This window comes from Sabethes cyaneus, chromosome 2 (genome assembly GCF_943734655.1).
Source record: "Sabethes cyaneus chromosome 2, idSabCyanKW18_F2, whole genome shotgun sequence".
In the NCBI taxonomy this organism is placed as follows: Eukaryota; Metazoa; Arthropoda; class Insecta; order Diptera; family Culicidae; genus Sabethes; species Sabethes cyaneus.
Window position 1 is genome coordinate 222,518,617 of NC_071354.1, and position 26,358 is coordinate 222,544,974.

The 26,358-nt window shown below is 40.8% G+C and overlaps 1 protein-coding gene across 7 annotated transcripts in view; it reads right to left on the minus strand.

Moving 5' to 3' along the window:
* Positions 1-26,358, minus strand: part of LOC128738464 (talin-2) — a 135,165-nt gene that overhangs the window by 107,283 nt on the left and 1,524 nt on the right. For 3 of the 7 annotated variants that reach the window (XM_053833633.1, XM_053833632.1, XM_053833626.1), the window contains exon 1: positions 17,341-18,152. The exons of 1 other annotated variant lie outside the window; for it this stretch is intronic. The gene's annotated coding sequence lies outside the window, so the exon portion shown is untranslated. Of the gene's footprint in view, positions 1-17,340; positions 18,172-26,358 lie in introns of those variants that run through there. 3 more of the 7 variants (XM_053833628.1, XM_053833627.1, XM_053833629.1) reach the window with 3 other exon arrangements.

Here is a 26,358-nt window from a genome sequence, read left to right on the forward strand (position 1 = left end):
CTGTTGAACCGGTTTTATGCTGTGTGTCCGATTGGTGGTGGCGATCGGCACAGCTCTAGACTAGTGGGAGCTCCCCGAGCTCATCAGAGAAGCGTCCCACTTCTTTGGGTGTTGGCTAATGAAGTACGTATCGCACTGCACACCTGAGTAGCGTTTCGAGTGCATGAAATTTGTAGCGTTCTGCATACAGAATCCACCGTTGGCTAATTGCAGCGGTTTATTTAAATACCAAACACCTACGGGTTGGGACACGAATGACTGACGAGCGACGTGAGATTTTGCAACTTTTGGCAGTTCATTGCGGAACCGGCTTCGCCGGTCTCTTGCCATGCGTCTGAGGTTCAAAGAGGTTGCAAAATGTTAACGAAGGATGGATAATTGTGACTTCAAGTGATTATCGTTGTACGCAGACAAAGCGGATCTGAGCCGACTCATCTGCCAAATAGAAAAAAAACCAACGAGCTTTGTTTGTTTATCGCAAAGACATCACGTAGCCGTCAATTGATTGGATTGCACAACGAGCGGGCGCGCTCACTCGCTCACTCGCAGTCGTTTCAATGTTCAACTAAATCCTTGTTTCAGCAAATTTAGCGAAGTAACCGGATCGCGTTGTCATTATTTTTGCTGTTGTGGCAGTTTTATCGGCCACCGTCTGCTCGCGTATGGAATCGAAAAGTAAAGCGCCCGGACAACGTGCATATGGTTCACTGTCCGCTTGCTAAGGCGTTCTTCTGTACTATTTGCGTGTCACAATTTATTGCTGATATATCAACATTAAAATAGTAGATCCAGGATAAAATATTCCAGGGAAAAATATTTCGCCTATCAAAGACATGATGAAATCAATCTGCGTTTTTTGGGTGTGGAACTCGTTTTTATGGATATAGCATCTTAATGAACTACGCCGAAGAATGCGCCTCAGATCAACGCACAACAGGTTTATTTTAGCAAACAGGTTCGTCACAACAAAGGTTGTGACTTGTTTTTGGTGATATGCAAATTTACCTCCCATTGTCCCGATTTTAAGATTAAGCTATCATCTTGATCACAAAGTAGTTCTTTGTTTTACTTTGAATTAAAAAACATCTCATGATTTTCGGAAAAGGCATTCAGTTGTACCTATCTAGTTTAAGAATTATTTTTTGTCTAATAAATAAATACATTCGATCGGGGATTTTATGACCAACTTGCTAGCGCTACTAATGTTAAGCAATTCTTCGTTTGTTCTAACAACGATCACTTTTTGCAAACGATACCAACAAACATTCCAATGCAACGATGTTAAATCGCACCATCTTGGAAACCAAAGCACGGACTTTTTTCGCAAAATTGTTCGCTCGCCAAAGTTTTCTTTAAGTAAATCAATGAAGGAACGCGCAGTCTAGCACGATGCACTGTCTTGTTGAAACTACAGTACCTCCACGTAGAGGGTACTCAATTGTGATACAAAACAGTCGATTGTCTGTTACGTTCTGCCCGAACATGTTTATGTCTTGCTCGGTACTACACTCTAGAGCGGAAGGCGAAGGAACTTGTAGAGTAAAATTGGTGCGCAATTGTTCCACGTAGATGCTGGATCAAATTGTGCTGAGGAATGACTAAGTCGACAATAAAATGAACGAAGAGCGCGATGAGTTTCTCGAATGGAACCATGGTTTTCATCACAAAAATTCGACACAATTGTACAGTATACAGGCGTTGTACAGCTGTCAATCTATTCATATTGAAATGGTCAATCAAACTAAACACAAAAGATAGTTGCCTAAATGACGCATATATCAAACAGTTTTACAAACTTAATGCTCTAAACCAGCGTTTCCCAAATGCGGGTTTGCCCAAAATTTAGCTCGCAGCAAAATAGTGTACGTTTTTCCGCCAGAGGGCTCGCGAGACAGAAAAAAGTTGGGAACCACTGCTCTATATCTCTATAAAAACGTATTCTGTAGCAAGAACGTGAATACAGCTTTGTCAGAGGCAACTAGTGATTCATTCTCATGGGCAAAAATTCCTTCGTTGGTTGACCCTTGTCAATTATAGAATTTTAATCATAATATACGTTATGTTACCGCATCCAAATATTGTACTTCAAATCTTCCCTTCAATAAAAAAGCAAAGCTCTGGGTGTAAATGTCTAATATTTGACTCTTCTTTATCAAAAGACTTCGCAGCCGGTTATTAGAGTAACAATTCTTAAGCCACTTGGTTTCACTTGAATTTTATGAAGGTTTTATGGCGATAATAATGATTACTTTTGGTTTTATTATGGTATTACACAATACCAAGAGGATAAAAGTCAAAACACACTTATGGCTGGCTCTAAAACCATAATAAAACTGTTAATAAAGCAAATTTAAGCTGATTGCTTATATTACCACGATAAAACTAGTTGCCTGCTCCACGTCTCTTTTAAACTTACCATACGTGTGGCGCAGCAATACAATACAAATTGATCTTACTACGATTGCTTGTCAAATTGCAATAAATCTGTTAATTTTTTAGAGCCATTAAAACGTAACTCCTACACCAATCAGATTTATTGCGGCTATTATGAAGAACATTAGATTTCAGCACCGAAATCATGTTTTTTGGGTAAGGCCATATTGCCATATTGTAGCATCTGGTTTTGCTCACAAACAAAAATTCGCTAAAACAAAGTGACTGAATTTTTTGGAGCATCTTAGTAGAAGACGAAACCTGGAATTAAATAAAAAGAAAACTTATCCAAATTAATTCTACTATATATTCGAACTCTGTCGAAAACAGACACTGAGGAAGCCTGTAAGTCGTAGGCGAAATACGTGTCTATCAAGAATATATACATAGTAGAATTTAATTGGATAAGTTTTCTTTTTATTTAATTCCAAGGTTCGTCTTCTACTAATTCTGCAAAGTGTTTTGCAGAAAAAAAGTTTTCCTGTCACAGAAAAATAAAATGATTCTTCTAGAAATTGAGATCGACTAACTGAATATATTTATTTGGTTAAAACAATTAGTTTTCGAAAATTGCAAAATTTCGATGACACGTTGGTTTTATCCAGCTATCATTTCAATATACACGATAAAATTTAATGCGCGTATGCTGCAAATCAGTGGAGACTGCTGAAAATTTATTAATTATTCTACGGGATATTTAACCACGGTCACAATAAACCAAATTGATCAAGATGATCGGACAACTTTTCTGCTCACGGGTTAACAAAGCTGCCAGACGGATTCGGCTTTTGACAGGAGTAAGCTGTTTGCTTTATACCTTTGTAGCGTAAAGCTTAATTAAATTATGGTGGTAGCTGTCAAACAGAGAAAGCATAATCGGTTTTATTTCTGCTTTCTGCCAAGTGTGCTAAGACTATTTGAGCTTATAATCTGATTTTTATAGAGGTTAAAAAAACCTTGGATTTGGTTTGGTTAAAAAAAACCTCGGAACGCAGTTTTATAGCGGTCATCGAAAATCTCTGGTTTCTAGTTTTATTAGCGGTTTTATGAAATTGGTCTTGAAAACCATTGAAGTTTTTCAATTCCTGTTTTATTCATTTTCAGACATGATAACCAATAGAGTAACGAAATAAAACTTAGAATTGTTACTTGAGGTGAAAACAGATACTCTAGACGTTAAAATTCAGAAATACAAAAATAAAAAAAGTGCTAAAAACAACACAAAATACCAGAAAACTCACAGTTGCCACAAATGGCAAAATTTTTCATAATGTCGAAAATGTTAAAAAAATTCAAACATGTGAAAATTGTCAAACTGGTAACAATAACCAAAAATTCGAAAATGTTGAAAATGTCACAAATGTCAATATTATTCTTTGTTGGTGATTCCATTTCTATGACGTACCTCTCCAAGGGCAAAACATACGGTACCTCAGTGTTGTGTTTCAATAAAAACTGTCTGTTACTCCAAAAACTGAAAGTTTCATTACGATCAGTAGGGTTGTTTATATATTCATATACAAATGTATTAGTTTTGAAAAGAACGGTTTTTGGTAATTGATAAAACACTGTTACGAATTCGGGCTTTCTTCTCGGTTTCCTTTAGCAGCATAATGGCTTGATTGTTCTTCAATACATCACCTTCGTCAATCGCAATCCCATTCAGAAGTTTACTCAATTGTTTGTCGTTACGGGTGATCAGCTGCAAATGACATAGGTTTGAAACCTTCTTGTTTTCGCAAACGGCAAAACCTGCCAGTTCCAAATGCTTTATCACCAAGTAACGAGTGCTCCTGCACCAACGCGTTCATCATAATTTCCATTTCACAGCTACTTATCGAAAACTGGAGCACAATATGATTTATAGTTTATTGTAACGAACCAACCGGAATGCCGTGCAGAAACACTTCTTCTTCTTCTTCTTCTTCTTCTTTCTCTTTTGGTTGCTTTCCATTGCTTTTCGGTGCCAATGGTTCAATGGTCCAATGGTTTGCGTTGACTTGCTCCGCAGCAACTGCGCAGCACTGCGGAGAGGTAGCCCTTGTTTTATTCTAACACATACTTAGTACAATTTTAGTCCATCCCATTTTTCAAGTTTTTTTTTCTTTTTCATTTGATTAACAACCCTTTAAACAGATTTTTTAAGTTTTGCTATCTCATTACTTAAGAAAATGTCTTAAGGGTGTCCCACATCAAATTGCATGTAAAAATTGCTGTAGAAATAGGTAATTTTCTATTGACCAATCCTTTTCAAGCTTTGTGGAACGTCTCGCTGCAGCTTCTTCTGTACGGAAACCCACTTTTTCTTCATGTCTTCCTCATATTTGACCTCTTTAAGATACTTCCATAGTGCCTCCTTCATAATAGGCCAGTATTTTTCATTGGGCCTTAGTTACGGTGCGTTGGGGGGATAGGGTAACCCCGTTGGCTTCGTACCGCTCCTGGACATCCTTTGAATAGTGGCACGAAGCTAGATCCGGCCAGAAGATCGTAGGACCCTCGTGTTGCTTCAACAGAGGAAGCACATGCTTCTGAAGACAGTCCTTGAAGTAGATCTGCCCGTTTATAGTTCCGGTAGTCACGAACGGCGCACTCTGTCTGCCACATGAGCAAATCACTTGCCAAATCATGTATTTCTTGGCAAACTTTGAAAGTTTCTGCATCTTTACTTCCTCTGGAATATCAAACTTGTGCTGGGCGATGAAGTACAGTAGCCCCGGAGGCTGCCGAAAGTCCGCCTTGACGTTAGTCTCATCATCCATGATGAGAGAGTTGAGGATTTTCCAGCTGCTTGCGCGAAATCAATTCGCGGCGTTGCTTTTCGGGAGACGCCATTTTTCCAATTTTCGAAAAACTGACCGTGACCGCGTAAACAATACACTCTAAACTACAGGGTGCTCAATAATTCCAAATACACTTTAAAAATGTGTTTAAAAAAGGAAAATACAAGATATTCTTTTCTGAGTCGATTTTTATAGAAGCAGTGTTTATTGAGAACCTATACGGCATATTTGGTGGAAGCACCCTCCCCTTTGTGCTTTATGACGAGCTTGAGTCGTTTCTCAAAAAAATCACACGCGGCACGTACCTGGTCCATGGGCATCTCGTCCCAGATCTTGGAAATGAGCTTCTTAAATTGGTCCATAGTGATCACTTTATATTCGCTCTGCTTGGCCAGCATGTACGACCATACATCAAAGTCCAGGGGATTAAGATCCGGGGAGCTGGGAGGCCACAAAGTCTTATCGAGAAAATCAGTCAAATTGTCCCGACACCACGCTTGGACGATATTCGCCGTGAGGGCCGGTGCGCCGTCCTGTTGAAAGACGTAATGATCTTTCCAGTAGAGGTCACGAAGTGTCGGGGCCACAACCTTCTCCAGAACCTCGGTCTTATAGTACGCGGCGTTGATTTTCACGTTTTTCTCGATAAACACCAGTGGAAGCTTCCTTACGCGTCGGTTAGTCTATATATGAGGCTAAAGCTGACATCAATACCAATACACAGAATGCACATGATGCGCACTTACACAACGATGAAAAGTTGTATTTGAACTTATTGAACACCCTGTACTTCTACCCTAATTTTCAAAACAAAATACCCTATTTCTACAGCGTTTCTTCCGTGACGCAATTTGATGTGAGACACCCTTTATATACATTAGTTATGCAACATAAAAGTTACTGTAATTGAAATTCTCCCTTTCCTGAAGCCAAAACATGATTGTTCCGTACTGTTTTGGTCAGATGTGGTACCTGCTCTTACGGAACAAAAGTAATTGAGTTGTATGCCACCAACAACGTTGCAGGCTGTTCTGCAAAAAAAAAAAATTTTAACTATTCATAAATTTTATGGTTCTCGGGGTGCTGTATCTAGAGCCGATTTCCACTCCAGGTATGGATTTTTTTAACATAAATATACAAACGCGATAACACGCGAATCAATACCAGTGTATTTTCGAATTCTTTGACTGTCATAAATATAGAATAATTGAACACTACGGGCGATGACATCGGTTTACACCGAAGCAGAGCGATAACGTTATCTAAGTCTGTTCACCGCAGGGCGGAAGTTGTGCATGCAACCTATGTTTCGATGCTCCCTCGCTGCTGGCTTGTAGTCTGTTGTTACTTTGGGACTTTCAGCGGCGTTCAAAAGAATAAGGTTTGAAATTTATCTTATTTTACCTTTATTTTATCTTGTTTATCTAATTATCGCTTGCAACAAAGCATTACTGGTCAAATTGCATCAGACAACTAAGGTGTTTATCAATGCTTTTGTGTGTCTACTTATCTTACTTTCTTATCATACACCTAACGAAAGAAATGAAATTTCTAACGTTTGTGTATGGTTTACTCCATTTTGATGCGCACAGTTTTGTGATTATATGTGGTAAAGTTTTTTCTCACAAGATTGTGTTATCAAAAAATTAGCTTAATCAAGCTGTCTTTTTATCACAAAAATCGAAATAGTTTTCATCAATTTTGGGATGATCCAATCAATCTATGGATGAAAATATCTAAAAGTGTATGCAATGAATAACCATCTATTATTGGTCAAATCGGCACCAACTTTTCAAAAGGGCGTCCTGCAAAACGTAAATATACTGAATGAAGATTTCTTTCTTGAAGCTAGTCCAGCAGATAAAAACTTAAAGGTTCAGAACACTTTTTAAGACTTTAAATTGTCAGTGAGCAATAAAATTTACCGGTCACTCTACCATGGTTTGGTATAAATATAAATAGATGGCCTGAGGCCAGCAGCACGTTTCAATGGACACCGCCAGACACGAGACGGTCTAGCAGCGAATCACACGGGTGACGCTCGCTGGTTTTGGCTCTCGGTCAAATGTGACTTTGCTCTCAGCTCGGCGTTAGCAATTTCGGGTGATGAATCATTAATTGTTGATATATTCGGTTCTTCGAAGCGGGTCATACGTTTCGGTGACGTTGTGGAACTAATCGGTCCGAGATAAATCTGCTGTAAGAAATTCTAAATTTGTTTGGTGATTAATTGCTCTCCACTCGAAGAAATGAATCAACCAACAAGTCCTAAAATTCGACACTTCAACCTATGCTGTGATGGCATGACAAAATAACAATAAAAATTAATTAAATAAAGAACCGCAAATTGCATCAGACGCAGCAAAAAATGAACCACAACCAACGCGACACTCCGTTCCGTCTGTCATCAACCAGCTGATGACGTGGAAACAGAACAACTGCCAATGAGGCCAGCAGGAAGTGCTGATGTTTTTTGCATGATTTTCCCCCTCACACGGTTAGTTAGTGAGCAAGTAGAAAGAAAAAAAACGCACAAAATTATATTCTTCAGGAGGTCTCCTGCCTGAAACGGGTGGTCTATTTTTAACATCGCCCGCGAACGCGCACACGGTCTTCGCTGGGAAACCGCCTAGCGGAAGTTGGTGTTACTCAAGCGGGTCGCCGTGCCGGCAGATTTGGGCCAACATTGCGCACTCCAGCTGGTGTGCCCAGTCGAGAGTTGCGCGTGCAGCTTGGCACTGGGACGGACCTGTCTGCCCCGATGCAATCAGTGATGAGTGAAAAGTGTTTACTTTGCGTCTGAAACAATATTTTCGTTGGGGTAGTGTTACAAGCAGAACTGAAAGAATTACCTTTTCCGTTTTCTATTCCCGTGTATAATTGGAAAGACTATTTCTGGCGTCCAAACAGTTACGATTAACTTCAATTCATTTGATTAATCATGACGAATTCAAATAAAAAATATCGCTAGAAAAACTTCATCAGTCCACCATTGTAGACCATAAGGGCATGCTTCTCATTTATCATCGGCTGACATTACGAAACGCATCCACCTAAACACCAGAACATTCGTGAGTTCAGCAAAACATTGTACCCACCACTTGAGATTGCTTCCACCCAATGCATATGTACGGCACAACGGCAACCCACCACTGGTACTGACTGACTGTAGTCGCATTCCGCACCGGGTTCGACACTCGCCGTCAATCAGTCAGCCGGGCAGACAGTCCCTTTTTCGAAATGTGATAGTATGTTTATCTTTTTGCCATAAAGTAAATATACGTGGATCAAGCAAAGCCAGCAAAGCTGACAGTTTTCTCGCCCGGTCACACCGGCGGCCCAGCCAGCGCAGCGCGCTGCAGCAGCATGGAGCATAGGGAAAGCGAACACAGCAGAAGAAAATAAATAATTTGCGCGATATTGTATTCGTATTGAAATATGAAATTACTATCCAACCGGACGTGTTTGTCCTTCAACGATAAAAAAGAGCATTAGTGGCATAGCTCAGGGTGATGTGTTGCCGTGGCGACCAGACGCCAACGGCAGCGGCGCGCCGTGGCAGTGCAGTGGGTTCATCGCTATGCAATTGATATGCTACTTACGACGAACGAGGGCGACTGCTGCAGTCGGGTTAGCCTTCAGTTAAAGTGGTGAACATGTCTAGAGGAAGCTTTTTTTGTTCCTCAGCCTCTAATGGCATCCATTTAAATGAGTTGCTCGCTGAGCGAAATTGATGTGTTGCTTTTTACCGACAAATCAATTATTTGAGAGAAAGCAAAAAAACACTAACTGGTACAACTTTTTTAAAACTGACATTCATTATCATTGAGTTTGAATTTGATTGCTTGCGCCCCAGCCAACCAAAAGTTGGTCAAGCTTTGTGTTGAACATATGTAGAATTGATTATTATCTACAATATTGCTAAATTAAGTATTGCTCTATCCTTTGCATTTATGTTACACTTCCGCTACATTCCTGGTATTTTCTATTCACGAGAATTCACTTCACTACAAATGCAACAGTTTTCCCTATTGACATATCTGCTGCTTTTCGCTACTAACAGTCCCATTTTCTATTGAGTTTCTAACCTAAATGGGACTGTTATGCGAGTAGTGGCTGATATCCTTTTGATCAAAAATGAGCTTCATGGGTGAACGCAACTTTTTTTGTGAAATTCGGAATCAAGTGTAACTTCGTTTTGAGCCCATTCAACAAATGTAAGGCGTCTGACTGAATCGTACGCCGTCTTAAAGTACACAAACAGATGCTGAGTCTGCAAGTTGTATTACCGAAACTTGTCTAGTAACTGACGGAGGGTAAACTACCTCTCGAATATTAGCTTGGTACTCGCCGACGACGGACCTCACTAACGGTCTCAGTCTACAGAATAGGATACGTGAGAGCACCTTATAGAAAGCAGTGAGCAATGCAATGCTTCGATAGTTTTTACACTCGAGTCGACGTCCTTTTTTAGAAGATAGGGCAGAGGTCTACCCTGGTATAGTGGTTAGTATTCACGCCTCTCACCTCGAGGACTCGAGCTCAAATCCGAACCCCACAGAAGTCACGAATGACCCAAGCTGTTAAAGTGACTATAATCAAACAAAAAATAAGGCAAGCGAGGTCATCCAACCACTCGTCCGGCATTAGTTTGTTCTTCCAAATCCGGACAATGATCCGATGGGTTGTCTCTTACAGCCATCCGCTTCTCGCTTTAAGAAGTTCAGCCGTCTATCTTCGCAGCCTTACCGTTTTTCAGCTCACTGATTACCTTAACAGTTTGGCTATTGCTCACATTTTCTTATCCTGTTTCTGCTAAATGTCGTGTTTACCTCACATACCTGCCATATTTCTAAACATTTGGCTATACGCCATTCCCTCTCGTGGAAAGCTGGACAAATATGTAGATGTTGTCAATTGAATTGAGTAAAAGACGGCAGGCTACAATGGGCTGACCACGTAGGGAGAATGCCGGATGAACGACCAGCGAGGGCAGCATTCCAAAGAGGGAGTAAAAAAGACCGATGACTTTTAAACAGACCCTGCAACCCATCGATGATGCTCGATCAGCAAGTGTTCGTGGAGATTGGAAAATCGGTATGGTCGATTTGCGGACTACGCCATAAAAGTAACATAAAGTAAGTATATAAGAAGCTAAGCTGACGGATACGTATGGAAAATGCTTTACGATAAAACCCTAAAGTATGTCACTGTCTGGTGAGCTTTATGAGCCGGCGAGATAAGTGCTCAATAAAGAAACTTGCCACACGCTGTTGATGTTTGTAACACAGAGAACAGACATCCATTCAGGAACAAATTTTTCCGGAATTCTTCGATAAAGGTTCAATTTAAAATCGTCTTATGTACTCGCGTCCGGGGGCGTACTGGCCCACCGGGCAACCGGGCAAATGCCCGGTAGACCCCAGTAAAAATTTCGTCGTTACACAAAATGAGATTTTTCAAAATTTGTATTCCAGTTAAACTCTTTCTACGACTCACGAATGTTCAATTGCTGGGGCCCCATGATTCATGAAATCATTTAAGTAGAGCTGTTGGGGTCCGAACTCCGAAAATATTACCAGCTTCAATTCTGAGAATTTTGAAGGTAGAATTAGTATTTCATGCGCAGTCATTTGACTAGTCATAAATATTGAACTGTCGGCTCCATACTTAGTTTACTTTAATGGCGACGGATCGTTATCGATCCTGCGCCGAATGAATTATGGTCCTCCAGTACTCAATCCTGGGCTACCTTTCTTCAAACCCCTCGAACACCAATTGAACGTGCATCATCCTCGATAGCGCACATTTATCAGTTGCAGGGTCTGCTCCGAAGTCTACGGCCTCTTCTTGATTCTCTGCTTAAAATAATTTTGGCTACCCTTTCGTCGGGCATTCTAGCCACGTGACCAGCCCACCGCAGACTGCCACACTATACTATCTTCATTATAACGGCATATTTGCATTCTTAATACAGCTCGTGGTTCATACATCTGCGCTACACTCCATTTTGGATTTTGCAAAATTTTACGTAAAAATCCCAAGCATTCGTCGATCAGCATGTTTTAGCGTGCATGAATCATCGACTTACATCGTTGTCACATGTCACGAGCATACCAAAATATATTCAGTTCCTCTTCGGCACCAACACCATTTGGATTTCCACGCCACGTACTTCGTTTTGGCGGTATTAATGGTAAGTCCCAATTTCTCAATAAATGACCTAAAGGATTCTTTCCCTGCTCTACTTTTGATTTCGGTAATATCGACGTCATCCGCAAAATCAAAAAGCATGTGAGGTCTCATTTGCTAGTCTGACTCATAATTTTTACTCATCCAGCGTCACACGAATCAACGTAACTAGTTCTATGGGAAAACCATGTCCTAGCGTTAACTGCCACAGCTCATTTCGTTTGACTGAATCGTATGACGCTTTAAAATCCATAAAAATATTATGAGTCTGCAAGTTGTACTCCCGAAACTCGTCAGTTACTAGATGCAGGGTAAATATCTGATCCATCGTGAAGCGACCTTCATGAAAACCAGCTTGGTACTCGCCGACGAAGAACTCCGCTAACGATCTCAGTCTAAAACACAAGACAGGGAGAGCACCTATCACCTATGGCAAAGCTTTTGCACCTGACCGTTTTGTAGAAACTCCGTTTGTCGTTGCTGCCCAAGTAAAACACAAAACAAGTTAGAAAATAATATTCGTGGAAAGTAGTAGCTTAAGAATACTATAAACGTACTGTGAAAACATATGTCGTTATTATTAAAGTTTTGAGATGTTTTGGGATAACATGAATTTATTTGACAGCTCATATCAGATATATAATGTTTGTTTTGTCAACATGTCAACACGAAGTTTTTATTATGTCTCCATTACTAAATTTAAACTACTGGAAGAACAAGTTGTAGCTTATGCTATAATAACGTTTTAAATTGGTACGAAATAACCTGATACATACTTCTTTCAATACTTGTTTCATTAGACTTAATTTTTTTGCGCTTTTCAGGTAATAGATAAGTTCTGATATATGTAATATTATACTGTTCTATAACAAGCTGTGTTGCTTGGGTGGTGAACCTCTCCTCTGGACTAGCGGGCACGTGCTCTTCGTACTGGCGTTTTTAGACGGTGAGTTCTTTTTTTCAGCAGCTCTACCAGGACGCACCAAAAAGATTCGCGGAGAGTCTCTGGGATTCCTCACATTGGAATCGTGTGAAGAAATTCTGCACAGGATTCGCACAGAATACCTTGCTTATAGAAGCAGGATTCTTATAGGAGAATCCAAGAGTTGAATCTCAGGGATAGCTATAACTAGGCACGGGAATCGTCTGCACTATGACCTGTTCTGTTCTGACGTATAGACGCAGTAAGCTACTCATATATATTGAACTTTGGACATCCTATCTTTTATACAATCATCATATTTGATACCTGCAATTTTGCATGTAATTAACCCTATAACTTAAAATCTGCAGAAATATAAATGGGTGATAGATGAGGAAAACGTTGCATTGGTGGGAAAGATGCACAGTGGCACTCGTCAAAATGTGGAAAGTGCTCTTCCGGGTTGGCTGAAGGACGGTCAGTAAGGAATCAAATATTCACGCTGCGGCAGATCTTCCAAAAAGTCCATGAATACAGAATTCAACGCACAATTATATCATTGATTTCAAAGTTGCGTATGATACCATCGACCGTAAAATCATGGCCCTTCTAACCTCGCAGGGGACTTTATCAACGTGATGGTTCCTCATGTGGGCTGTTCAACATGCCACTACAGGCTATTATGAAAGGAGCAACACACAGGCACAATCTTCAGCAAATCTAGTTAGTTCGTCTGCTTTGCCAATGAAATGGATATTGTCGATAGAACAACATCTGTGGTGGTGGCTGAACAAACTAAAACTCAAAGTAGCGAAGATTGGGTTGAAGAAAAATGCGTCCGAACTAAAGTACAGTGAACCGCATTTGCTAAAAGCTGGTGACTCGGTCCTAATAACGACTGAGTTTGTTTTGTTTCGAGCATCCAGCCGCTATGCTGCCCGTTCTCCCGGTACTCGACACTCGACACTCGACAGTGCCTGAGTCGAATCGAGTTGCACGACATGACTTACAAAATAGAGCCCATATTCATTCGATTTACTGTCCTTGTAACGCAAATGTCTTTTGAGTAGATGTCGTTTTTTGTGTTAATTTACTATCATGAGAAATATTGCAAACTGGGGCCCCTAATCTCAAAGATCCGGTGGGCCCATTGGCTCCCAGTCCGCCCCTGCTCGCGTCACCGCTACTATCCAACTAAATGATGCTAAATGATTTGCACACTAACAACATCTTACCTTACCTCCGCTAGTATGTATGGACTATAAACATCACATTTACATTTCCATTTACACTTATTTACGTCAATCCATCTGACAACAGCGTCTACAGAAATAAAACATACTAAAATAAATATACATATCAACTAGAGTACGTTTAAATTTTGCAAGCGGTGTCTAAAACAATTAGCAGAACAATTGAAATTAAAGTGACAATATGCACGATTGAACATAAAACACGTAGCTCTAATTGGCTCATTTTGTCCGTAATCGGTTCTTCTGAAATACGGCCGAAGAAATTCTGCGCTGCGAAGGACACGTGGAGCAGCGTTTATGTTAATTTGAGCGAGGATATTTGGCCACAGCACCCCCACTTGCTTGACAAAAATATTTTCAATGTAATTGGTAAGTACAGAATAATTATTAATAAAATATGAATTTGCTACAAGGAACAGTACGGATCTTTGAACTCTTTAGAATTTTAGATACTCGAAATATAAAGTCTAAATTTTGATTGGCATTGGATTACTCTAGCACCAGAAGCTAGCTATTGTCAGTTTATTGTAGAATTTTTCGTACCTTGACCTTGACGTGACAGTTCATGTTGACCGCTACAGTGCCATGATCACCGACTTTTTTGTACCATAATTGAGTGATATTAATGTGGAGAGGCTGTGGTTTCAACAAGATGGCGTATCATGCCACATTGCCCGTACAATGATTGATTTATAGAAATGTATAAATAATACATATACGGCCTCTATATTACTCGCAAAGTACTCTGTAAGCTAATTGGTTGAGGTCAGGGATTTTGATTTTGATAAAATCTGTGAGTTATCGCCACACTCACAGATCACGATCCGTACAGATCATGACAAACAGTGTTTTTTTTTCCATGTGTGGACTCATTACTGCGACCAGTATAGTTGATCTATTGTAATATCGCCCGGGTGTTTGCTGTATGACCTGCACTGCATTTCTTTTTGCTATAATCGCTATTGAATGAGCGATATGCTTATTTTAAATTGTATGCGTGCTTGCGTGTATTGGGGTTTACCCTTCCTTCAATGCTTGATCTACTTTACCCACTTATTCCTCGCTGCCAGCACTATCCCATATTATAGCCGTCCCTGGCGAGGACTCATTCGTACCTCTGACCCAGTACACTTAACTATAGGAGGGACATTTGCACTGTCAAGAGGCTTCAGAGGGTTAAATATAGAATTCAGCACGAAGGAAGGGGAAATGGAGGGGCCTGAGAATAAACCCATGCTAAAGTCACTTAACATCGAATGGCTTGATTCTACTAAGATTCGAACCCACGACCACTCGCTTGTCAAAGCAGACTCGGTAACCTTGCGGCTACGGAGCACCCCAATGACAAACAGTGTTACATTTTACCTAGCTGCGAGAAAAAAGGTCACACATGTTGTTTGTATTGTGATTCATACGATGCACACAACCAATCGTCTGTATCTGTCATCTCTTCATCTCTTCATACACAAAAACTAGTAAACCTCTCAAAATCCGACTTGAATACATACACCGGTTTGATAACAGGACATTGTTCTTGTAAGTATCACCTGAAACTCATCGATGAACTAAAAAACTGTTGCTTTTGTAATCATGAGATTAAAAGCTTCGAACATTTGTTGTGCGACTGTGTTGCACTATATCAGAAACGATGTAGATATCTTGATATGGGGCTGACTCAGCCCTGCGATATTTGGAATGCTGCTCCCAATTAGGTGAAAAATTTCATACGGAATGCATCACCTGATTGGGATAAATGCCCACAGTTGTAGAGGTAGTTAATCAAACTTTGCTAGCTCACTGATACGACCCAGCTAGCGCCAAATCGTACATCAATAAACGAATCAATTATCGTAAATAACTCTTAACAAATCCGGAATCGTAGCTAAACCTTAATAGAGTCCTCCCAAGTTGATTTTCAGTCGTATATAATGATAATAGCTGACATACATACGATATTCAGCACAGAATCGTATAGCAGTACGGAGCGGCTCGGGCGGGTACTTATATCGAAGAAACACGTATGTTTATTCCTCATCACGTATATCGCCTCCAAAATACCACGGATATGCCAGTTTTGCGCATCAAATACGATTTATTAGCATGTATATATGTACGTAATGCTGATTTTTAACTTTTATGTGCATAGGAAAATGCTAGGGGACATGGCATTAAACAAAAGAGGACACACCACAATAGATCAAAATAATGGTCGTGGTGGCAAGTCCCCAACAATATTAACTTTGATTGATATTAGAAAAATTCCACAACTTTAATGTCAATCCAACTGAAAATATTGTGTTATGACGTCATCAGTAATGTTATTTGTTATGAAGTTCGTTACATTTTTGTTACACGCTGAAAAAGGATTGAGAAAAGTGCAGCATTCGTTTAACTTCTTCTGTTTCTTTATTATTATGACACACTCGACACCGAGTTTGTGATTGAAATATTACCAGTGTTATACTTTAACGAATGTAAATTAGATAAATATATGTTATATTCTAATTTAACTTTCACATTCTATCAATCGATGAATAAATCGATTTATTCAAAAAATGTCTGTTTGATCGTTTTCCGATGCAGATGATTCAGTTTCCTCAGAAAAAAAAATACCATTCATCGCCAACCGCCAAAAAGATGATATCATATATTTACATACCTACCGCGAACGCAGTTGACTTACAAACCATCTCATTCATATCTGTTTACCTTATGGCTTCGCAGACCCCGCACGCCCCTGCAAAAATGGCTAAAAGTCGATCGCAGAGCTTGTAGGCTCAGCTCAGAGCAGCGAACTAACTCTGCAGCTTGTCAAACAAGCGCAAAATTGTCACCGATCTACGCTACCCACTCGAAAGTTTGCTGAACGCTACTTCAGCCTAGGTATAATAAACCCAGTCAATTGAGAAATATCAGCACCTTCAAAAAGTAGCAAACATACACCGGGGCCAGGGGTCTGACATACTGCCGCCCGTTCGCACTCGCTCAGTGGGCGTGTTTATGTTCCCTGCTTGTGCTTCTTCGGAAAGTGAGTTTGTTTTTAGAAAATCCATTTCCGATCGATTCGAAATATTTTACCCATCATCATCGTCATCAGCATCATCATCATCATCAACGACTACAACAACAGCAACGATGCTACTGACCAGTTCAGCTGCCACCATTATTGCATTGATATTATACCATTTTCGACCGGATCGATCCGATATTTTGAGTAGGTGGATTCGAACGTAAAATAAAATAGAACAGATATTCATCGAGGGGTTCATCTAGCGCAAACGGTTTGAGCTGAGATGTTTTTAATGTTCTTGAGGGAGCATCCATCTCTTCTAATTTGCTTGACTGTGGTGAAGTTTACGGAGGTAGTATATTTATCTAAAAATTGACTAGCTCGACGATCCCCCCGACGACTACTCTCAGGTGGCGAACCGAATCACCCCGATTGCACCGTACTTCAAAGTAGAAAACAAAAGATTAACCCAGAGTCAAATGCGACCACACCGGCGGCGGCGTGGTGCCGGTGGTAGTGAGTTAGTGGAACGGGTAAAAACCCGGTGGCCGGATAATGTGAAACCTCGCAACGACGACGCCGCCGTGTGGAAAATCAATAATTCGCCACCAGTGCCAGTGTGCACCCGGTACTGGCCCGCTGCAGGGTAAACTCATATGTGCACCGCGATAGGACGGGATAATTTTTTCACCGTATTTTGGTCCAATTTTAAGCGCAATCTGCTCGAGTGCTCGTCGATCGGATTACCTTGGGGCCTCCGCTGCCGCGCCGGTTGGTGCGTGGTAGGATCTCAGCTCGGCTCGCAAAGTTCCCTCCTCCTTCGGTTGATGTTTACGTGGGTAAATCCGACACTTGTAGGTATATGTGTGCGCACGTAGGAGTAGGTGATTTGATTTGACTCGATCCGATACCTTTCGGATTTACTTCACGCTTATTTTTAATTTCGAAATTCACACTCACTGGCACAATCAATTACAAAATTTTCAACACACTACAGCGATCGTTTCTTCAATAAATCACAAAATCATTTGTAAAGCGCCATCGAAGACAGCACAAAAATCACTTCTTGGCAATGAAACCTAAAAACGCAAAATCAAACAATAAAATACATCACAATGACGTCAGCGGGCGATGTCACGTCGCAAACACTAAAAGCTAAATATTGACAACTCGCGGAGTTGCGATATGGTAAGTATGCAGCCGCGATAACAACTCTGTGCAGCCGTCGTCGTTGTCGTCAATAACCCAACGGATGGCAACTCCCTTCTGGGCAGTTTGATCGGTTCAAGGGCACATTTTTCTAACGACTCTGGAGCTGAGAAAAAAAGGACCGTAATTCACTATCATCACAATTATTATCGCTCGGGTGGCATGCACCGATTGCTTCACACTATTTAAGCACACACGCACGCGCGCCCCGTCAAAACGTACGACACGGGATACACACTAATGGGATCGTGCGGGGGTGAACCGACCCCGATGGGTGGCGGTGATGGGCAGGAAGCGAATGGCTACAATGAATAAACACTACCCAACTGGAGCGGGAGCCGTACAAGAATCGCGCGCGACTAACTCAACGTGCTGGCAGTTACTGAGCGTGGCGCGGTTTGAGCTCAAGTGACTTAGGTCCTACTGGCACTGGCTGATGATGCGCGCTCGTTCACCGATGACGACGGCGACGATGATGTCGGCGATGACGGCGATGACTTAGCGGTGAGTGCTAAGTGCTGAGTGTAGTCAGTGCATGCCGTTGAGAGACACCACGGATACGACTTTGACCAGACATATGTGAAAACGCTGTGCAGGCGGAATCAGTTCACGAAATCGTATGGAATCTGGGACTGCAAGTATTATTTTTTCTGTTCCATATGGGCTGATTTACATTATCGACTAGTTTACATTTCGAATGAACATTTAGATCCAATGGCTGAGCCCCTGGGAGCATTTGCGTTGGTGTTTAGGATTAAGAAATAGCATAAAATACCGCATAATTGAATTACTCTGGTGGTTTGGATTAAAATTTCCCTGCGATAAAAAATTTTATTATTTGCCAAAAACTTCGCAAAGAGTATTGGGTAATAATTTGAAATAATGCAAACAAGGAGAGTATTTACCGTGTTGCAAAATATTTACTCTATCGTTTGTGCCATGTTTACACATACGTGAGACAGGGTTATCATACTGCAAAACAATTAGGAGATGTCTTTGATTATTCTAACAAACTTTAGCGGTCTAATAAGACATGCGCAGCTTCTTCGCATTACGCTATTCTATGTGAAATTAAACTTTGTTTTCATAATTAAAAAAAATAATATGCAATTGTCGATAGATAATATATTTTAGATTCTCGTTGGATCTAATTCGAAAGTTACTAGTAGTTCACTTGGTTCATTCCCAAAACAATAGTATTCCTAGATTTAAGTAAGTAAGTACAATTTCTTCATTTCTTATTTGATTTCAAATGTTAAAATAGTAGATAATTTTTTGGGAAAAACTGTCTAAGTATCCATCCCCTCTATCTTAAACAAATTTAGCATTTCTAAAAGTTTTTAGAAAACCTAGTTAGATGATTTTAGGTATTTACGGCCCAGTTAGCTCCGGTACGATGCTGACCAAACAAGCCAGTCGTCATATGTTCGAATCTCGACTGGGCAGTGCTACCAATAGAGTCAGTAAGATCGTTGTCCCGTACTCTAATGCGTGTACTCCGGCTGCGAAGTCTGTCGCTAAAGAAGGGTCAAGTTTTTAAGGCCGTTTATACCCATGGCTTTGCTGCTAGGTGTTTACGAAGCTTTCTTAGAAATAAAACGGATGAAAATGGATATCTTAATCTATGTATATATAAAAGTGAACGTGAGTATGTTTTATGTTCCGCTATAACTCCAGAACGATTGAACCGCCTTCACCAAACTTGACACATGTTCTTTGACATAAGATAATCAACACTGGAGGGTTAACAAAATAGAGTGCTACCTATCAATGGGGGTCCTATAGAGGGGGGTTAGAAAGGAGGGGGGGGGCTCTAGGAGGGATATATGAAGAAAAGGGTTTGCTTCTCTTCCGCTAAAGGAGTTTTCATAGAGCAAATAGATGCATAATTAGCTACGTGATACCCTACAGGGGGACGAGGAATAAAGGCATTTCATTCTATCTATTTATATAAGAGGCTTGTCTGTACCAAAAACCAGAGGTCACATTGCGATTCTCGTTTCGAGTGATTTTGGTTCGTTTCGACCACGTTAAACGAATGGGCGAAACGAACCAAAATCACTCGAAACGAGAATCGAAATGTCACCCCAGGTCTCTGACAGGACGTCATAAGAGGCTTATCGGTAACTAAAACAGATTCTTGACAGGACGTCATGCTTTCGGGGCAATGGGTTGTATTCTCAGTCACCTCACAGGTCGACTGCTGGACTGCTCGATGGTTCAACTGGATTGGTCCATTAGACTGCTTGATTTGATTGCTTGACTGGACAGCTTAGCTGAACTGCTCGACTGAGCTGTTCGATTCGACTGCTCGACTCAACTGCTTGATTGAACAGATCGACTTGACTGCTCGACTGAATAGCTCGATTTAACTGCTCGAGTGGACTACTCGACTAAACTACTCGATTCAACTGCTTGGCACATTTGCTTGATTACTACTCTACCCGCCTGCTCAACTTAACTACACGATTGAACTGCTCAACTGGACTATTCGATTCGACTGCTCGACCGGACTGCTTTACTGGACAGCTTGATTCATCTGCTCGACTCAACTGCTCGATTCCACTGCTTGATTCCACTGCTCGACTGGATTACTCGACTCGACTACTCGATTCAACTGCTCGATTATACTACTCGACTAGACTGCTTGACTAAACAATTCGATTTGACTACTCGATTCAACTGCTCGACTCAACTGCTCGATTCAACTGCTCGACTTGACTGCTGGATTAAATTGCTCGACTCGTCTGCTTGATTCCGCTGCTCGACTAGACTGCTCGATCCAACTGACTCGATTGCTTGATTTGACTGCTCGACTCGCCTGCTCAACTCGATTGCTTGTCGCGATATCATATGGTCGGTATTAAATAATACCGGACCAAGTCGCAAAATTTTTTTATTCAGTAAAATAAAATCCAATGTGAGCATAAAAACTATTTGCTGCAGTTTCCGGCTTTGACTCTTTTATGTACAACATCTTAGAGCTCTATTATGCAATATAAGAAATAAAAGAACTAATACAAAGATTAAATATCTTCGCAAACACTGGCCAATGGCAGTTTTCTGAATTCTGAACAGACATTTATATTTTCCGGATAGTAAGAACCGGGCTCAACTAGTATGTATATAAAAGATGAAAATCAGCATTACGTACAGATGTACTTAGCATGTATATGAATCGTATTTGATGCGCAAAATTGGCATATCCGTACTATTTTGGAGGCGATATACGTGATTAGAAATAATTATAAGCGTATTTATAAGTATTTATATACGATAATACCCGATTAAGCGCGACTCGTTTCGTAATGCTATACAATTTTGTGCTGAAAATCGTATGTATGTCAGTTATTATCTTTATATACGATGGAAAATCAACTTGGGCCCACTTTTTCAAGCTTTAGTTACGATTTCAAATTTGTGATATTTTCGATAATTTTCGTACATTGATATACGAGTTGGTACTAGCTGGGCCATGCAAGGGTATTGACAATAGTGGGAGGGGGTCTCCCACAAGTGGGGAGGAAGGTTCAAATGGCTAAAAGGTGCGTTTCTTTTGCATTTGGAACGATAGCAGTAGGATGACATTTGCATTTGCATTTGGAAGGGGCGAATAGGATGACCATTGACAAGAGGGAGGTTCAAAAACGTAATAAAAAGCTTTGTCTTGCTTAATGGGGATTACCGAGAGAAAGACAAATATACAAGTAGCTGGAAGACAACAAAAGGGTGGAACTGACAAAGGGTAGACATATTCAAATGAAGAAAAAGCGTTTTGTTTCTTGCATTATGAGAATTTTCGTTACAATAACAGATTTACAAGCGACTGACACACAAAGGGTCCCCAAGTAAGATGGAGCAATTAGCTAGTAAATTTATAAAGAATTAAAGGAGACTCTTTTTCGATTTTCAGTCTTTTGACTTAAAAGAATTTGTAACAAAAGCTAAAGGTTAATGAAATCCTTGCACAATCATTCATTAATACATTGCGGTTTTTTCTCACTCGCTCATCATTTTCATACACACAACCTTGTTTTCGGTGAAATCACTGTACATAACCAATGGGCCTTTGTTGGCCTTAATGCAACCTACGCTTTCCATGGATATGCGGGGCATTTGGTGGTTATGATCTAATGGAGTAACAGGCAAGAACGAGCTTTAATAAAATATGACCAAATGAAAATAAAAAAGGCCAAAGCGTCAGCTTGAAATATTTTGCACGCCAGTCTCAATATTACTTCATCAAAAAATTCCTTATTTCTCTGCGAGGTCTACGAAATGGTTTGGTGGGTCTAGGAAGCTTAAACAGGCGTGCGCAAGAAAAACTTGTATCATTATATTAAAGTTGGAAAATTTACCAATTTAAAGTTTTCAAACAAAAAATTATTTCTCTTTAAATTACAAAGATTGATTTTGAGCCAGGATTTATTAAAAGGTTCGAATGAAGTTACTTCCGGTTTCCCTCAAGGTTCCCACGTGGAACCCCCTCCTCTTCCGTATTACCGAGCTTTTGCTATTCACTACTTTTCGGGTGGAAATGAATACTTTATCAAAGTGTTTGTCCAATTACGTCCGTAGTGGATAAAGTTTAGTATGTTTTAGTTAAACATTCACCTTAAAACAGATGCAGACGGCTCGTGCAAAAATGGACCAATGGCACCGATTTTACTTCCTCACCAATACGGTCCTGTAGGAATGGTCCTTAGCCTCTTATCTAGCAATTCCTATCCCTCTCTCCTATGCAGTACGAGCAAACTTTGTGGAGAGGTAACCAACCTCGGAGGAAACTATGATCTTATACGGACAGGAAAGAAGGCGCCCGTGCGAATACCGAGTATTAATACGAGCAGTAGCCATGAGTGTCTGTAACCATATTAAGAACGGTTCTTGATGGTTTCACGCTTCCTCACCCTAATGAGCGGCTCAGGGCAGCGTCTGATCCAGAGTGGGCGGCTAAATTAAGAAACGTGTACCGTAATGAGAATCGGTAACGTGGCCATAATGAGGTAATGAACAATCAATAAAAATGGGTTCGGTATGGACAAAGGCGACGAAATGAGAATATGATATGGATGCATGGTACCCGGAACTGCAGATCACTGAATTTTGTAGCTGGTGACAGGGTCCTGCCCGAACAGCTAGAACTCCTGAAATTCAGCATCGTAGCACTGCAAAAGATCTATCGTGCAGGCGGGAAGGTACAAAGGGCAAGGACCAATGTTATCGGAATGGTGAAGCGTCCAACAAGTTGGTAAATGTACACTGTCCACACGAAGGTAGACCGGACGACGGGAAGGAAGCGTTCTACGCGCAGTTCGGGACGATCTAAGACAGCTGTTCATCAAAGGATGTGAAGGTTGTCGTCGAGTATATGAATGTCCACACCGACACGAATGATAACGACCGATGAAACATCAACTTTGCTGCCTCCCGAAGCCTGATAATCAGAAGCACTTTTTGCCCCGCAAGCATAGTCACAATAAAAACACCTGGGGATCAGCTTACCAAAGCCTTAAACCAATTCTATCATATTTTCATCGATGACCGGTTTTTCTTGAACATCACCATTTAGGGCGCGCGGAAATCGACCTGTAATTACCATGATATTACGCTGATCAACGCCGCCAGAAGGAACACTCGCAGATTTGGTTACGTCGTCTATCTTAACAGCATGAGATTTCGTAAGGCAGTATCAGGCTGGTTTTATGGGGGCCCCTGGTACTGCGGATCAAGCTTCCACTGTCGGACAAATCCTGCAGAAATGTCGGGAGTACAATGTCCAACGCATCGTGGATTTTAGAGCAGCATACGATACAGTCGAGCGCGATCAGCTATAGTAGTTAATGCACGAGAACGGCTTTTCGGACTAACTGACGCGGTTAATTAAAGATATCCTGGAGCGAGTGATGTGCTAAGTGCGTGTTACTCTCGAGTCCTTTCGAATCATGCAGAGGGTTGCGGCAAGGAGAAAAACTTTTCTGTGTGTTATTCAGCGAGCGGGCGCCGAACGGAGAAGAACGACCATCGGTAAAAGAAGCCAACCATTTTATTTTTTACGACAAGCTAATATTTTAAATGTTAGGCCTCTATCGCTCCTTACAGCATGGCTTCTTCTGCTTCTTGTCCCCAATTTGGGATGTTTTTTTCTGGGCCTTGAGGATCAGCCAATCGTAGAAGCACCTTTTAAACGCACCATCAAGATACCGTAGGAGTTCAACATCGTCTACAATGGATTGTATCACAAGAAACAGTTTGTGATCGTCGGCATCCTCCTGGGATGATAATAACAAACGTCGTTTAAAACTGTAGAGAATAGCTGAGGTTCGATATTGCCGATGGTCGATATTGGAATGATCAGCTCCGTATAATATCTATGTAAATTCTATCTTCATATCAAATGCAATGTTGATGCAAAATGCAAAATTGAGTTAAATTGGTAGCTGTCAATCTATTTGGCCCACGTAGTTAGCTTCGAGATACGATCTTGGTTTAACAAACCAGTTGTCGTATGCTCGAATCTCGGCTGGAAGGTGCTGCTAGAGTCAATTGTTTCCCCGCAATTGGCCTGTACTCTAATAATCGGGTGCGAAGTCTATCGATAAAAAGGGTAATGTCTAAAGACGGATGTACCCAAGGCTTTACTTAGCAATCTATTTGGAGAGAAAGTTTTTCCAGCAGTTTTCTTAAGTTGTTTGCCTACTTCTTGCACTTTATTTGCAATTTATTTCTATAATTTTCTTTTTCTAAATTGCAGAGTAAATTTGCATCCATCAAAATAAACCTATTCAACGTTGCTCGCTTTATAAGCTATAATTTTTAGTGCAGATAATATTATTCCGAATTTGAAAATTTCTTTTTCTTTTGAATTCCGGAAAAATGTGAATTATTATCAGTTTCTTTTTAGTTACAAACTTATGATAAACGTTAAAATATATTTAAACTTTTAGCTATTGATATTATATAACAGATGAAATCATATGAATTATGCAAAACCAGAAAATCACTCTACCGACAATAAAATGCAAACTCAAGATACCGATAGTAACGATAAATGCTTCGGCGGGACAAACAAACACACAGCCATGTACTTTTCTACTCGTCCGATTTCGAGCCGAGCAAATTATATAACAGTTCAAGCTTAAACACAACAAGATGCAATCAACGAGCAATGCTTTGCTATAATTAGCATAAAAATGAGTACATAGTTTACTGTTGATAAACACACCAGCAACAGTAACGGCCCAACCTATGACAAATGCTTTTACATTCCAATCACTAATTGCAGTAACAACCATTCGTACGAAATGATTTGTCTCCCCAGTGAGTGCTCATGACCGCGCGTAAAAAATGTTAAGTGATCAGCGATATACAATCATTAAACAGCGGATAGCATGATATCATCGCAATTCTTGCAAAACCACTCCGCTTAGCCGAGACGAGCGACGTCATCAACGACGTTCAGGCGTCGTTTCCGACACATTTGAACTGACTAACTCGTCGGCGGTTCATCTCACCATTTTGGGCTCTAAATATTAATCGCGGAGGGACAATCGTCATGACCGCCTGTAACCACTGCGCTTCACACGGTATCATTAATCGGTTGATTAGTTTGACCTACGCTTCAATTTCTCACGATTGGGAGTAGGATTTTGGCTCTAGTTTTCAAATTCCGGGCCTCCAAGCCCGGAATTCATTTCGTTCCATAGCGAGGATGGAACGATTTTCTCGCGGAATTTCACCGAACCAGTCGTGCACATGATTTTCCCCTACAGACATTGGATAGTGGGTTAAATAGTACGATTGTGAGTCACGCTTCTGCTGCAAGAAAACAATACTATTCTTTCAGAGTACGTTTCTTGCTCCGTTACCCACTATTCGCTGCAACGATTGCAATCAAGTGGGTTGTTGATCGAGTTTTGGATCAATACTCGCACACACGGTCACAAGTGCAAGTTTGTGGAGAGTGCGGTTGCGGAATTTAACACCACCTTGACGCTCATCCCCTGCTCACCACATCCCGAGTTCGAAATCGCCAAGCTCTCAGATAAATCTGGCCAACCGATCTGGGGGAAAAGTCATCAGCTCCATTCATAACGACCAGCCCAGCCACCAAGTGCACAATGCACAAGTGAGTTGAGCGTGTCCCATATGGTGAAGGAAAGTGGTTCGTTTGGTCATAAGCGTTAATACAAATGGAACGAAAACATGTGCACTGGAACAGTGCAGTGTAGCAGCCAGCGGTGGCGGCCCTGACAAGGCAAACCGGTCGATTGTCGCAAAAAGTGATAGTCCTGTTTCTCTCGGGGTTCCACAGGCAGTAGTTGCAGTCGTCGCAAGTACAGTTGGCCCATCAACGATGTTCAATTTCTTTGAATGCAGAAATGCAAAAATTGCCACGTAATTCATCTCCAATTTTTCAACCTCCTTTTGGTTACAATCTCTAGAACACACATAATGTAAAGAACCACCTATCAACAACCATGTACGTATGCGTAATACATCGAATTAAAGTTTGGTGTTGAATTGGTTCTGACCCCGAGATAAAAATAACCGCAA